Raw genomic sequence first — 15,295 nt, forward strand, 5'->3', positions numbered from 1 at the left:
CATCAAGACCATGAACATCATCCACTCCGGCTCACCATCCAACCACTGCACTCACCACATCTTCAACAAAGCAAACCGCATCATCGCACCCCAACTCTGGAAGATCATCAACAGCTCCTTCGAGACCGCCACCTTCCCGGAAACCGGGAAGCATGCCGAGATCAATGCCCTACTCAAAAAACCCACAGCAGACCCAAAGGTTCTCAAGAACTTCCGACCTATCTCCCTGCTTCTGTTCCCGCCAAAAGTCATTGAAAAGATAGTCAACAGGCAACTTACCCACTTCCTCAAGGAGAACAACATCCTGGCCCCCATCCCAATCTGGATTCCGCAGCAATCACAGCACCGAAATCGCCCTCATCACTGCCACAGTCGACATCAGGACCCTATTGGACAATGACGAAACCGTGGCCCTCATACTCCTGGAACTCTCGGCTGCCTCTGACACCGTCTGCCACCACACACTATGCACACACGACTCAGGAATACGCGAGAAAGGCCCTGGACTGGACCACCTCCTTCCTCACCGTCGGAACTCAGAGGGTCCGCCTCCCCCATTCCATTCTTAAGCCACCAAAATCATCTGCAGCGTGCCCCAAGGATCATCCCTGAGCCCTACCCCCTTCAACGTCTACATGGCACCGCTCGCCAACATTGTCCGCTCACACAACCACAACATCATCTCTTCTGCCGATCCTCTCCCTCACCAAGAACCCTGCCACCGCCAAAACCAACCTCCACGGAGGAATGAAGGCTGTCACCAACTCGATGCAGAACAGCCGCCTGAAACTTAACTCAGACAAGACAGAGGTCCTCATCCACTGCTCCACCCACTCCGCCTGGGACGACTCTTGGTGGCCAGCTGCCCTGGGAGCTGCACCCACACCCATCAACCACGCACGCAACCTGGGGTTCATCCTAAATTTCTCGCTTCTGTGAATAAGCCAGCAAGTCAACGCAGTCTCCTCCTACTGCTTCAACACCCTCTGCATGCTCCGTAAGATCTACAGATGGATCCCCACCGGAACCAGAAAGACGCTGCCATAGTCCATTAGCAGACAGACTATGGCAACGCCCTCTATGCAGGACATACCCCGCCACTCCCACATCAGCGTCCACTTGAAGGACCTGCACTGGCTCCCAGTCAACATAAGGATCACTTTCAAGCTCCTCACCCATGCTCACAAAGCACTGCACAACTCCTGACCAGTATACCTCAACAAACGTCTTACCTTCTACACCCTGAACCGCCAGCTTCGCTCCGCCGACCTCGCCACCATCCCATGCATCCACAGGACCTCCACCGGTGGCAGATCCTTCTCCTATCTCGCCACCTGCACCCCCCCTCAGAGCCTTGAGACCCTCATGGGTGATTAGTGCGCTCTACAAATCGCCGATTGATTGATTAGTGTGAGAACAAGTTGAAAGAGATACTCTGTTGATGGAGACTCGTGCGAGGGTAACATGTTGTTTTCTGCATTCCATATTAATACCTGAGCACAAAAAAATTATTTGTTGTATCCTGGCATGTCTGATTCTCTGAGCGAGGAGACTTCCCAGCTGCTGGAGGATTACCTCAGACACTGCAGCCTTGGCCCCTCCAGCTCACGGCCACCTGTCAGCCCCAAGACCAGCACCCTAATGAGGGTAACTGCTGAGGTGCTGGAGCCGCACCTGGACTTCTTCCAAGACTCCTGCTGTGCCCTGGTCATGAACTAACTAGGAACTCTGTAATGTATCTTGCCCTTCTGTCATCCTGGTGTTGCATGTTTAAGTTGGCTATCGCATAGCTACGATTTTGGTTTCCATCGGGTGGTATTTTGCTAATTACACACTGAATTATGTATAGGAGCTTGAGTCCAGATACATTGCTAATTTGTTTGTATTCAAGACCAGCCATTAAGGGCTCTGAGCCTTTGTTGGTTCTTCTTTGAACCTGTCACGCAAGATTACCGGACGGCCTCACTCTTGGTTTTAAACGGGTGCTAATTTTGCGCATTATACACTGAATTCTGTATAGGAGCGTGGGTCTAGATACATTGCTAATTTGTTTGTATTCAAGACCAGCCCCGGCTTCTTCCTGAACCTTACGTGCGGGTAGGTTTATGATGTGATCCGGCCGACGGACAGGTACCAACCATCCTGGTGCCAGCACACTTAAGAAGACCGGTGAAGCCCACCTGGGTCTTAGTAGGGTCACACCCAGATTGGGCAGGACCATTTGGCCTGTTTCCCTACTTCTAGTGGAAGGTAGTATTTGCCCCTTACCTTGTGTAGCACTTATTCACTTTCGGTCCTGATGAATTGCTTTGACAGCATGAAACATGTTGACCTTTAGGGAGATCTAACACTGCTGGATCATTGCACCAGAGTGTTTTTTCGCCCCACGGTTTTCAGTAAGGTAGTGAACCACACCAATAAAACTTGCCGTGGATTTGCCAACCTTTTTAACTCTCACTAATTTTTCACATACGTCTACGCATCCCCTGAAGCCCTCATACCCACATGCACCAACTTGCAGGAACAGAAGATCTCCGATAAAGAGCCCCTTTATGGGTACCCGTTAGACATTGCAGCGCCAGTCTAACGAGGAGCAAAACCCATATGATGAAGCACGACACCTAGCTTGCTGGGTGTGTGAAAGTTTCAGTTCCGAAAGGGGAATTCCCTCCCCTCCTTTTCCCTTGAACGCTGCCCCCTTTGCTTGGTTATTCAGTGTTGCTACTCTTCTCTTTTGGGGAACAGTGTATTTCTTTTTGTTGTTACAGCCTATAAGCGTGCCACACTTTTGTTGATTTTTCTGTACATCCTCATTTAACCTGCCACGTAAGACTATCAGAGGGCCCCACTTTTTGGCCGCATTTCAACCTCTCAATATAGGCAATTTATACTGATCTTATTATACCGACATGGTTTCACTTTAGCTTTTCCATTACTGCTCTATCTAATTAACCTGGATTCTGACATACACTGATATTCTTAAGTAGCTAGTTTTTGTGCTGCTTGTCTGATGCGTGTACTCTATGATCACGGTTATTAATAATGTATCCTCTTGATTTGATTATGAGTTATTGGCCTCTCTCTTGATCTTAACCCTTCGGGTATTTATTTTGTTCATTTTTACCGAGGGACCAGTAGGCATGACTGTATGTGGTATTGATTGGTGTGGTAATGGTTTCCATTTATGCCACTTATGTACATACCTTGATTTTCAGGTTGTAGAGCGCTCTCGTTCACAGGACCCCACGGGCCCAATCGTTCACTTTTGACTCTGCCCCCCACTCATGGTGGCTTCCCGGTAAATATAACATCCACTTATGTGTTTCCCTTAATAGATGGATTGCTGTTACTTTAATTATACTCTCTCATTACCTTTAGGTGCCCCACCCCCACCCCACGCTCTAGTCCTGAAGAAGACCCCAGAGTAAGGTGCAACTCAGCCTACCCCAAGTAGGGGTCGAAACGTCGACTTTTACCTCTACACCTACCCGTGAACAACAGATTATTGTTACTGTGTTCTATTATATGGGATAGGCTCTACAAATGTTGAACATACGTCTCTATTAACAAGCTTATGATGTCAACTATTTACTTTTGTGACCACATTTGACCTTTGAAACTTTCAGACCGAACCCTATTCCTCACAAATCACTTACCTACCCCACCCCTTCCCACGCCTGTCTTTGGGCGCATTGCTTAGTTGTATATATTGAATACATAAAATGTATGTGGATGAGGATGTGAATAAATAACATCACTCATCAATATTGTGTAATTTGTTCTGCATAGAACTGTTTCAAGTATTCCATTGTTCATTAAGAAGCGGGGACCCCTTTTCCCTGTACCATTGAATACCCAGGTCCCAGTACTATTGGGTTAACCCTTTTATGTAATGTGCCCTGGAGGCCGGAGGGACCGAGTCTGTCCTGGTTTGGCAGCGGGTGGTCCAGCAGCTGGGCGACGAGGCGGCCTTATCTGGGGTCGGGTGGTGGCGCTCATTGCATTCGCTGGATCTCTGGCCAAGAGGAGCAGCGGCTGTGCTGAGACCCCCACAGACTGGCGGGGGTTTTGAGCCACTACTTGGAGCAGGAGAAGCGCGAATGGCTTGAAAAGAACGGTGGATGAGTAAATATACTTCTAACTTTGTAGTGTCCGAACCGATGGAGGCTAGAGCGAAGCCCCATTCATTCATGTGCGAGGAGTCATAATCATTCATATGTGAGGGGTCTTGGAGCAAGTCCCATTTGTACCTATGTAGTGAGCCCAAGTAAAGACCCTTCACTAATAACTCACTAATTGTTCCACCATTTTATAGCACGGATATTTCACATGATTTTGTAGGGGCACTATGTACAGTACTGCTATTTGTTATATAGTGGTCGTTGCTTAAGGCACCCTTCATGTCGTTAGACCTGACCAGTCATTGCATAGTGTAATTCTCTTTCAGGTATAATTAGCCATATTCATAGCAACATTCATTAACGTGAGTGGGTTTGTATGCACCGCGGCATTCATGCGAGGGGGTCTGGGCACTGCACCACTCGAGTGGCCCTGGCACAGCACCATTCATTGCACCCACCCTCTTGTGGATAAGGCATGTGACAGTTTGACTTTCATACTCCATCATTCACGGGAGTAGCTCGCGAGAGACACCCCCTTAGCTCGTCACTCGTCTTCGAGGCGCTCCACAGTACCGTGTATTTCTGACAGCGCTCCTCAGCCGAGAATTACACAGACACACAAATCAAATGTAATTTTTAAACCAGTAACACGCCGGTTAATTAAATTGCGTTATTAGAACAGCTGCAAACTATCCCTGCTTTGGTAAACATAAAAGGGCACCTCCCACCGTTTACCGTCGACCCTCTCTAAAAACCGGGTCATGAGCTTCATTTCCCGATATCGGTTGTAGCAGCTGTGAAACCCGGACCTGTCCCGACAAAACCCGGGCCGCCCTATGCGTAGGGGTATATATCCGTCTACAGCTTCACATGCAGCCGCAAACCCCAGTGTTCATGAGCGGCCTCTCGTCGCCCGATACTCGGCCTCGTATCCCTGTCGTGGCCCAACTAGTGACGAACAAAGCCCTGCTGAGCACTGTACATTCAATCTTCTCACTTTCGTTTCTTTCAACACCGGAAGTGCATCGAGCCGCTCTTCCGGGCTGGTGACGTCACTCGCGTGTCATTGGCAGCTGCTCCCGACACTGGTGACGATTGGCCGCTCCTTTGAGCCGCCTGCTCCAATGGGTAAGGTCGAGGGACCCGGGCAAAGGACGCGGTTCCGGTTTCCATTTCACTTCCGGCAGCAGTCTTCGTGCAACAAGTGAAAACAATATTAACAAAACAATATTAACCAAGGACTGTTGGGGCCGCGTTCGGGGCTGGGACCTGATCCGAAGGTACCGGAGGACAGGTGAGGAGCGGAGACCCGGCCGAAACACATTGGGATGGAGGGGTGTACCTGGAGCATTCAATCACTCTTGGGATGGAGGGGTGTGCCGGGAGTATTCAATCACTCTTGGGATGGAGGGGTGTGCAGGGAGTATTCAATCACTCTTGGTATGGAGGGGTGTACCTGGAGTATTCACTCACTCTTGGGATGGAGGGGTGTGCCAGGAGTATTCAATCACTCTTGGGATGGAGGGGTGTGCCGGGAGTATTCATTCACTCTTGGGATGGAGGGGTGTGCCTGAAGTATTCAATCACTCTTGGGATGTAGGGGTGTGCCTGGAGTATTCATTCACTCTTGGGATGGAGGGGTGTGCCGGGAGTATTCATTCACTCTTGGGATGGAGGGGTGTGCCGGGAGTATTCATTCACTCTTGGGATGGAGGGGTGTGCCTGAAGTATTCAATCACTCTTGGGATGGAGGGGTGTGCCTGGAGTATTCATTCACTCTTGGGATGGAGGGGTGTGCCTGAAGTATTCAATCACTCTTGGGATGTAGGGGTGTGCCTGGAGTATTCATTCACTCTTGGGATGGAGGGGTGTGCCGGGAGTATTCATTCACTCTTGGGATGGAGGGGTGTGCCGGGAGTATTCATTCACTCTTGGGATGGAGGGGTGTGCCCGGAGTATTCATTCACTCTTGGGATGGAGGGGTGTACCTGGAGTATTCATTCACTCTTGGGATGGAGGGGTGTGCCCGGAGTATTCAATCACTCTTGGGATGGAGGGGTGTGCCTGGAGTATTCATTCACTCTTGGGATGGAGGGGTGTGCCAGGAGTATTCATTCACTCTTGGGATGGAGGGGTGTGCCCGGAGTATTCATTCACTCTTGGGATGGAGGGGTGTACCTGGAGTATTCATTCACTCTTGGGATGGAGGGGTGTGCCTGGAGTATTCATTCACTCTTGGAATGGAGGGGTGTGCCTGGAGTATTCAATCACTCTTGGGATGGAGGGGTGTACCTGGAGTATTCACTCACTCTTGGGATGGAGGGGTGTGCCTGGAGTATTCAATCACTCTTGGGATGGAGGGGTGTGCCTGGAGTATTCAATCACTCTTGGGATGGAGGGGTGTGCCTGGAGTATTCAATCACTCTTGGGATGGAGGGGTGTGCCGGGAGTATTCAATCACTCTTGGGATGGAGGGGTGTGCAGGGAGTATTCAATCACTCTTGGTATGGAGGGGTGTACCTGGAGTATTCACTCACTCTTGGGATGGAGGGGTGTGCCAGGAGTATTCAATCACTCTTGGGATGGAGGGGTGTGCCTGGAGTATTCATTCACTCTTGGGATGGAGGGGTGTGCCTGGAGTATTCATTCACTCTTGGGATGGAGGGGTGTGCCTGAAGTATTCAATCACTCTTGGGATGTAGGGGTGTGCCTGGAGTATTCATTCACTCTTGGGATGGAGGGGTGTGCCGGGAGTATTCATTCACTCTTGGGATGGAGGGGTGTGCCCGGAGTATTCATTCACTCTTGGGATGGAGGGGTGTACCTGGAGTATTCATTCACTCTTGGGATGGAGGGGTGTGCCTGGAGTATTCATTCACTCTTGGAATGGAGGGGTGTGCCTGGAGTATTCAATCACTCTTGGGATGGAGGGGTGGGCCCGGAGTATTCATTCACTCTTGGGATGGAGGGGTGTGCCGGGAGTATTCATTCACTCTTGGGATGGAGGGGTGTGCCGGGAGTATTCATTCACTCTTGGGAAGGAGGGGTGGGCCCGGAGTATTCATTCACTCTTGGGATGGAGGGGTGTGCCTGGAGTATTCATTCACTCTTGGAATGGAGGGGTGTGCCTGGAGTATTCAATCACTCTTGGGATGGAGGGGTGTGCCTGGAGTATTCAATCATTCTTGGGATGGAGGGGTGGGCCCGGACTATTAATTCACTCTTGGGATGGAGGGGTGTGTCGGGAGTATTCATTCACTCTTGGGATGGAGGGGTGGGCCCGGAGTATTCATTCACTCTTGGGATGGAGGGGTGTGCCTGGAGTATTCATTCACTCTTGGAATGGAGGGGTGTGCCTGGAGTATTCAATCACTCTTGGGATGGAGGGGTGGGCCCGGAGTATTCATTCTCTCTTGGGATGGAGGGGTGTGCCTGGAGTATTCATTCACTCTTGGGATGGAGGGGTGTGCCTGGAGTATTCACTCACTCTTGGGATGGAGGGTTGTGCCTGGAGTATTCAATCACTCTTGGGATGGAGGGGTGTGCCCGGAGTATTCATTCACTCTTGGGATGGAGGGGTGTGCCTGGAGTATTCATTCACTCTTGGGATGAAGGGGTGTGCCTGGAGTATTCACTCACTCTTGTAATGGAGGGGTGTGCCCGGGGTATTCAATCACTCTTGGGATGGAGGGGTGTGCCTGGAGTATTCAATCACTCTTGGGATGGATGGGCGTGCCTGGAGTATTCAATCACTCTTGAGATGGAGGGGTGTGCCCGGGGTATTCAATCACTCTTGGGATGGAGGGGTGTGCCTGGAGTATTCAATCACTCTTGGGATGGAGGGGCGTGCCTGGAGTATTCAATCACTCTTGGGATGGAGGGGTGTGCCTGGAGTATTCATTCACTCTTGGGATGGAGGGGTGTGCTGGGAGTATTCAATCACTCTTGGGATGGAGGGGTGTTCCTGGAGTATTCATTCACTCTTGGGATGGAGGGGTGTGCCTGGAGTATTCAATCACTCTTGGGATGGAGGGGTGTGCCTGGAGTATTCAATCACTCTTGGAATACAGGGGTGTGCCCGGAGTATTCATTCACTCTTGGGATGGAGGGGTGTGCCCGGAGTATTCAATCACTCTTGGGATGGAGGGGTGTGCCCGGAGTATTCATTCACTCTTGGGATGGAGGGGTGTGCCTGGAGTATTTAATCACTCTTGGAATGGAGGGGTGTGCCTGGAGTATTCAATCACTCTTGGAATGGAGGGGTGTGCCTGGAGTATTCATTCACTCTTGGAATGGAGGGGTGTGCCTGGAGTATTCTATCACTCTTGGGATGGAGGGGTGTGTCTGGAGTATTCATTCACTCTTGGAAAGGAGGGGTGTGCCTGGAGTATTCAATCACTCTTGGGATGGAGGGGTGTGCCCGGAGTATTCAATCACTCTTGCGATGGAGGGGTGTGCCCGGAGTATTCATTCACTCTTGGGATGGAGGGGTGTGCCCGGAGTATTCAATCACTCTTGGGATGGAGGTGTGTGCCCGGAGTATTCATTCACTCTTGGGATGGAGGGGTGTGCCCGGAGTATTCATTCACTCTTGGGATGGAGGGGTGTGCCCGGAGTATTCAATCACTCTTGGGATGGAGGGGTGTGCCCGGAGTATTCATTCACTCTTGGGATGGAGGGGTGTGCCCGGAGTATTCATTCACTCTTGGGATGGAGGGGTGTGCCCGGAGTATTCATTCACTCTTGGGATGGAGGGGTGTGCCCGGAGTATTCATTCACTCTTGGGATGGAGGGGTGTGCCTGGAGTATTCATTCACTCTTGGGATGGAGGGGTGTGCTTGGAGTATTCATTCACTCTTGGGATGGAGGGGTGTGCCCGGAGTATTCATTCACTCTTGGGATGGAGGGGTGTACCTGGAGTATTCAATCACTCTTGGGATGGAGGGGTGTGCCCGGAGTATTCATTCACTCTTGGGATGGAGGGGTGTGCCTGGAGTATTCAATCACTCTTGGGATGGAGGGGTGTGCCCGGAGTATTCATTCACTCTTAGGATGGAGGGGTGTGCCGGGAGTATTCATTCACTCTTGGGATGGAGGGGTGTGCCCCGAGAATTCATTCACTCTTGGAATTAAGGGGTGTGCCTGGAGTATTCATTCACTCTTGGAATGGTGGGGTGTGCTAGAAGGAGAGGGGGGTGCCTGGAGTATTCATTCACTCTTGGAATGAAGGGGTGTACCTGGAGTGTTCATTCACTCTTGTAATGGTGAGGTGTGCTTGGAGGAGAGGGGGGGGCTGGAGTATTCATTCACTCTTGGGATGGAGGGGTGTGCCTGGAGTATTCATTCACTCTTGGAATGAAGGGGTGTACCAGGAGTATTCAATCACTCTTGGGATGGAGGGGTGTGCCTGGAGTATTCAATCACTCTTGGGATGGAGGGGTGTGCCTGGAGTATTCATTCACTCTTGGGATGGAGGGGTGTGCCTGAAGTATTCAATCACTCTTGGGATGTAGGGGTGTGCCTGGAGTATTCACTCACTCTTGGGATGGAGGGGTGTGCCTGGAGTATTCAATCACTCTTGGGATGGAGGGGTGTGCCGGGAGTATTCAATCACTCTTGGGATGGAGGGGTGTGCAGGGAGTATTCAATCACTCTTGGTATGGAGGGGTGTACCTGGAGTATTCACTCACTCTTGGGATGGAGGGGTGTGCCAGGAGTATTCAATCACTCTTGGGATGGAGGGGTGTGCCTGGAGTATTCATTCACTCTTGGGATGGAGGGGTGTGCCTGGAGTATTCATTCACTCTTGGGATGGAGGGGTGTGCCTGAAGTATTCAATCACTCTTGGGATGTAGGGGTGTGCCTAGAGTATTCATTCACTCTTGGGATGGAGGGGTGTGCCGGGAGTATTCATTCACTCTTGGGATGGAGGGGTGTGCCCGGAGTATTCATTCACTCTTGGGATGGAGGGGTGTACCTGGAGTATTCATTCACTCTTGGGATGGAGGGGTGTGCCTGGAGTATTCATTCACTCTTGGAATGGAGGGGTGTGCCTGGAGTATTCAATCACTCTTGGGATGGAGGGGTGGGCCCGGAGTATTCATTCACTCTTGGGATGGAGGGGTGTGCCGGGAGTATTCATTCACTCTTGGGATGGAGGGGTGTGCCGGGAGTATTCATTCACTCTTGGGAAGGAGGGGTGGGCCCGGAGTATTCATTCACTCTTGGGATGGAGGGGTGTGCCTGGAGTATTCACTCACTCTTGGGATGGAGGGTTGTGCCTGGAGTATTCAATCACTCTTGGGATGGAGGGGTGTGCCCGGAGTATTCATTCACTCTTGGGATGGAGGGGTGTGCCTGGAGTATTCATTCACTCTTGGGATGAAGGGGTGTGCCTGGAGTATTCACTCACTCTTGTAATGGAGGGGTGTGCCCGGGGTATTCAATCACTCTTGGGATGGAGGAGTGTGCCTGGAGTATTCAATCACTCTTGGGATGGATGGGCGTGCCTGGAGTATTCAATCACTCTTGAGATGGAGGGGTGTGCCCGGGGTATTCAATCACTCTTGGGATGGAGGGGTGTGCCTGGAGTATTCAATCACTCTTGGGATGGAGGGGCGTGCCTGGAGTATTCAATCACTCTTGGGATGGAGGGGTGTGCCTGGAGTATTCATTCACTCTTGGGATGGAGGGGTGTGCTGGGAGTATTCAATCACTCTTGGGATGGAGGGGTGTTCCTGGAGTATTCATTCACTCTTGGGATGGAGGGGTGTGCCTGGAGTATTCAATCACTCTTGGGATGGAGGGGTGTGCCTGGAGTATTCAATCACTCTTGGAATACAGGGGTGTGCCCGGAGTATTCATTCACTCTTGGGATGGAGGGGTGTGCCCGGAGTATTCAATCACTCTTGGGATGGAGGGGTGTGCCCGGAGTATTCATTCACTCTTGGGATGGAGGGGTGTGCCTGGAGTATTTAATCACTCTTGGAATGGAGGGGTGTGCCTGGAGTATTCAATCACTCTTGGAATGGAGGGGTGTGCCTGGAGTATTCATTCACTCTTGGAATGGAGGGGTGTGCCTGGAGTATTCTATCACTCTTGGGATGGAGGGGTGTGTCTGGAGTATTCATTCACTCTTGGAAAGGAGGGGTGTGCCTGGAGTATTCAATCACTCTTGGGATGGAGGGGTGTGCCCGGAGTATTCAATCACTCTTGGGATGGAGGGGTGTGCCCGGAGTATTCATTCACTCTTGGGATGGAGGGGTGTGCCCGGAGTATTCAATCACTCTTGGGATGGAGGTGTGTGCCCGGAGTATTCATTCACTCTTGGGATGGAGGGGTGTGCCCGGAGTATTCATTCACTCTTGGGATGGAGGGGTGTGCCCGGAGTATTCAATCACTCTTGGGATGGAGGGGTGTGCCCGGAGTATTCATTCACTCTTGGGATGGAGGGGTGTGCCCGGAGTATTCATTCACTCTTGGGATGGAGGGGTGTGCCCGGAGTATTCATTCACTCTTGGGATGGAGGGGTGTGCCTGGAGTATTCATTCACTCTTGGGATGGAGGGGTGTGCTTGGAGTATTCATTCACTCTTGGGATGGAGGGGTGTGCCCGGAGTATTCATTCACTCTTGGGATGGAGGGGTGTACCTGGAGTATTCAATCACTCTTGGGATGGAGGGGTGTGCCCGGAGTATTCATTCACTCTTTGGATGGAGGGGTGTGCCTGGAGTATTCAATCACTCTTGGGATGGAGGGGTGTGCCCGGAGTATTCATTCACTCTTAGGATGGAGGGGTGTGCCGGGAGTATTCATTCACTCTTGGGATGGAGGGGTGTGCCCCGAGAATTCATTCACTCTTGGAATTAAGGGGTGTGCCTGGAGTATTCATTCACTCTTGGAATGGTGGGGTGTGCTTGAAGGAGAGGGGGGTGCCTGGAGTATTCATTCACTCTTGGAATGAAGGGGTGTACCTGGAGTGTTCATTCACTCTTGTAATGGTGAGGTGTGCTTGGAGGAGAGGGGGGGGGGCTGGAGTATTCATTCACTCTTGGGATGGAGGGGTGTGCCTGGAGTATTCATTCACTCTTGGAATGAAGGGGTGTACCAGGAGTATTCAATCACTCTTGGGATGGAGGGGTGTGCCTGGAGTATTCAATCACTCTTGGGATGGAGGGGTGTGCCTGGAGTATTCATTCACTCTTGGAATGAAGGGGTGTACCTGGAGTATTCAATCACTCTTGGGATGGAGGGGTGTGCCTGGAGTATTCATTCACTCTTGTAATGGAGGGGTGTGCCTGGAGTATTCATTCACTCTTGGAATGGAGGGGTGTGCCGGGAGTATTCATTCACTCTTGGGTTGGAGGGGTGTGCATGCAGTATTCATTCTCTCTTGGGATGGAGGGGTGTGCCGGGAGTATTCATTCACTCTTGGGATGGAGGGGTGTGCCTGCAGTATTCATTCACTCTTGGGATGGAGGGGTGTTCCTGGAGTATTCAATCACTCTTGGGATGGAGGGGTGTGCCTGGAGTATTCATTTACTCTTGGAATGGAGGGGTGTGCTGGGAGTATTCATTCACTCTTGGAATGGAGGGATGTGCCTGGAGTATTCATTCACTCATTGAATGGAGGGGTGTGCCCGGAGTATTCACTCACTCTTGGGATGGAGGGATGTGCCTGGAGTATTCATTCACTCTTGGGATGGAGGGGTGTGCCTGGAGTATTCTTTCACTCTTGGGATGGAGGGGTGTGCCTGGAGTATTCATTCACTCTTGGAATGGAGGGATGTGCCTGGAGTATTCAATCACTCTTGGGATGGAGGGGTGTGCCTGGAGTGTTCATTCACTCTTGGAATCGAGGGATGTGTCTGGAGTATTCATTCACTCTTGGGATGGAGGGGTGTGTCTGGAGTATTCATTCACTCTTGGAATGGAGGGGTGTGCCTGGAGTATTCATTCACTCTTGGGATGGAGGGGTGTGTCTGGAGTATTCATTCACTCTTGGAATGGAGGGGTGTGCCTGGAGTATTCATTCACTCTTGGAATGGAGGGGTGTGCCTGGAGTACTCAATCACTTGGGATGGAGGGGTGTTCCTGGTATGTTCAATTATTCTTGTGATGGAGGGGTGTGCCTGGAGTCAGGCGCGCAACAACCATTGGGCTGAAAGGGCTACAGCCCTCCCCTCCTCCCCCAACCCCCCGTCAGGTTCCGTGGGCTGAGGCTGCCAGGCATTAGTCAAGGTTCATTGAGGGTTTTACTCAATCCGTCCTAAAGCCCTGGCGCTCACAGCTTTCCTCTTGTTTATTTGTTTACCCTATTTACCTCTTTCTTTTAGTAGACTCCCCTGCATGGCCCTTTCATTCCTTAATGGCTGTATCTGCATGACAACAGCCGTGAGACTGATAAGTTAAAGGGTTTAAGGGTGTGAAGTAAAGTCAACCTCCCCCCTCCCTACCCCCCTCCAGGAATGATCAGAGTATCCTGCAAACAAAAAGGAATACACCCACATCACAACAGATTTTCGCAAAGAATGTAGGGGAGAGATGATTTTAAAGTGAGCCTATGATATACATAGGGTTGATACATTTTCAGATGCAAATGGGGACGAGGCTGGTAAGTGAATAGCAACTAAATCTGCTGTTTGCCTTAAAAAAAATCACTCAGCTCTTAACTTTTTTTGCTCAGGCAATTTCATTTTATTTTATAATGTCACCAAACTAAAATAACAGTGGGGTTTAAAATGAACACAGTGAGTGTTACAGAAAGTATAGTAGTCTTGAGGAGTTCGCAATGCACACTCGGATATTATAGACAACAAAAATAAACGTCATCTGGAGCACAGTGAATGTGAAGCTGCAATTATTGCATTTAACAACTGAGTATCGATGTCATGAAGTCAGGTCATCAAAAATGTTTAGAGAAAAATATTGAACAGCTAAGAGTAAGACTCTGCTACTTTTAATAAGAATTTAGGAATTGTGTATGTTGCTTGTTAATAATTTGATGTGACATATGCAGGGCCACTGACATTCTGCAGCAGGGGAAAGCCAAATTATGCAGCAAGGTTAAGTAAATTATGTGGCATAATGATGCACATTTTGTGAAAGCATTACTGTATTAATTTGTAATGTTGACCCTTTTTAACACTGTCTAAACATTGGTTGCATCTTATTAATACCAGTTCAAATACAGAAATAAGCAACAGGAAGGTGACCAGTCACCATTTGCAAAGGTCTTTCCACTGCGTGGCAGCATGTTGCTGCTCTTTTAGTAACTTTTGAACGTTTAAGCTAACAAAATATATTTTTTCCTGTTAACATCTGCAGATTGTGAGGCAGATGATCGTGTATGTGGCAAAAGCAGCAAATATTCAACTATGCGGAAAAAAACAAAGCCATACATTTGCATCCCTCCAGTAGCTCTGGATATATACCTGTATTAACTGCTTGGACCTCGTATTTGAAACACAAATAACTATGAGCTTTTGTTGAGTTCCAAGGTTTTTAGGTCTCGGCCTGCGTCGCACTGCGTAAGCAGTGGGCAGAGTCCGAGATTTTATGTTTTGGCTACAGTGGGGCTTGAACCCGCCCCTCTTCTCCATTGGCTGGCTTCCTAAACGGAGGCCAGCCATTGGAGGAGAGGGGCGTCACTCTGTTCAAGCCCCGTCTTTTTGCGATTCAGGGGCGTGTTTTTTGCAGTTTTTAAGCCGTGACGTCATCCGTCACTCAACTGCTAAAAACACGCCCCCGAATCGCGAACATGTCGGAGGTTTGTGGCAGCCATTTCAGGCCGACGGCTGCCGGAAGAAGTCGTCCTCTCGCCGAGGTCCCAGTCTATTCCTCCTGTAATGTACCTTTTGCTACCTCTTCTTTTACACTTGGTGCTCGCGTAATTAGTTTCCATTGGTTTCTCTTTTGTGGAGATGTAACATTTCTGCGTGTTACACTTAACGAGTAAGTATTCGGTACTAGCACGTCAGGTCCATTAGATGGTCTTTCATTAGACGTTGTTTCCTTGTCTTTGGAGATTGTGTTATTAAAGTTCAGACGCTTATCGTTCTTATGACCCCGATCGGGCTCCTTTAAAAATGGCTGACACACTGCGGACTTCATCACGTACGTTGCAGGCGTCAGAGTGCGAGCATCGAAGATTATACACGGCGTTGTTCGTGTTGA

General features: G+C 50.1%; 1 protein-coding gene and 1 long non-coding RNA gene across 4 annotated transcripts in view; one reads left to right on the forward strand and one right to left on the reverse strand.

The window, feature by feature from the left end:
• LOC144828367 (uncharacterized) overlaps positions 1 to 5,124 on the reverse strand; it is a 36,053-nt gene extending 30,929 nt beyond the window's left edge. The window contains exon 1 of one of the 2 annotated variants that reach the window (XR_013610435.1): positions 1,233 to 5,124. This is a non-coding gene — a long non-coding RNA (uncharacterized LOC144828367). The remainder of the gene's footprint in view (positions 1 to 1,232) is intronic. The other variant, XR_013610434.1, reaches the window with a different exon arrangement.
• Positions 5,125 to 5,266: 142 nt separating this feature from the next.
• The window catches only part of LOC144828361 (uncharacterized), a 60,576-nt gene continuing 50,547 nt past the window's right edge, over positions 5,267 to 15,295 (forward strand). Inside the window, exon 1 of one of the 2 annotated variants that reach the window (XM_078686475.1) lies at positions 5,267 to 5,415. The gene's annotated coding sequence lies outside the window, so the exon portion shown is untranslated. The remainder of the gene's footprint in view (positions 5,416 to 15,295) is intronic. The other variant, XM_078686476.1, reaches the window with a different exon arrangement.

Source organism: Lissotriton helveticus, chromosome 4_1, assembly GCF_964261635.1.
Source record: "Lissotriton helveticus chromosome 4_1, aLisHel1.1, whole genome shotgun sequence".
Classification (NCBI taxonomy): domain Eukaryota; kingdom Metazoa; phylum Chordata; class Amphibia; order Caudata; family Salamandridae; genus Lissotriton; species Lissotriton helveticus.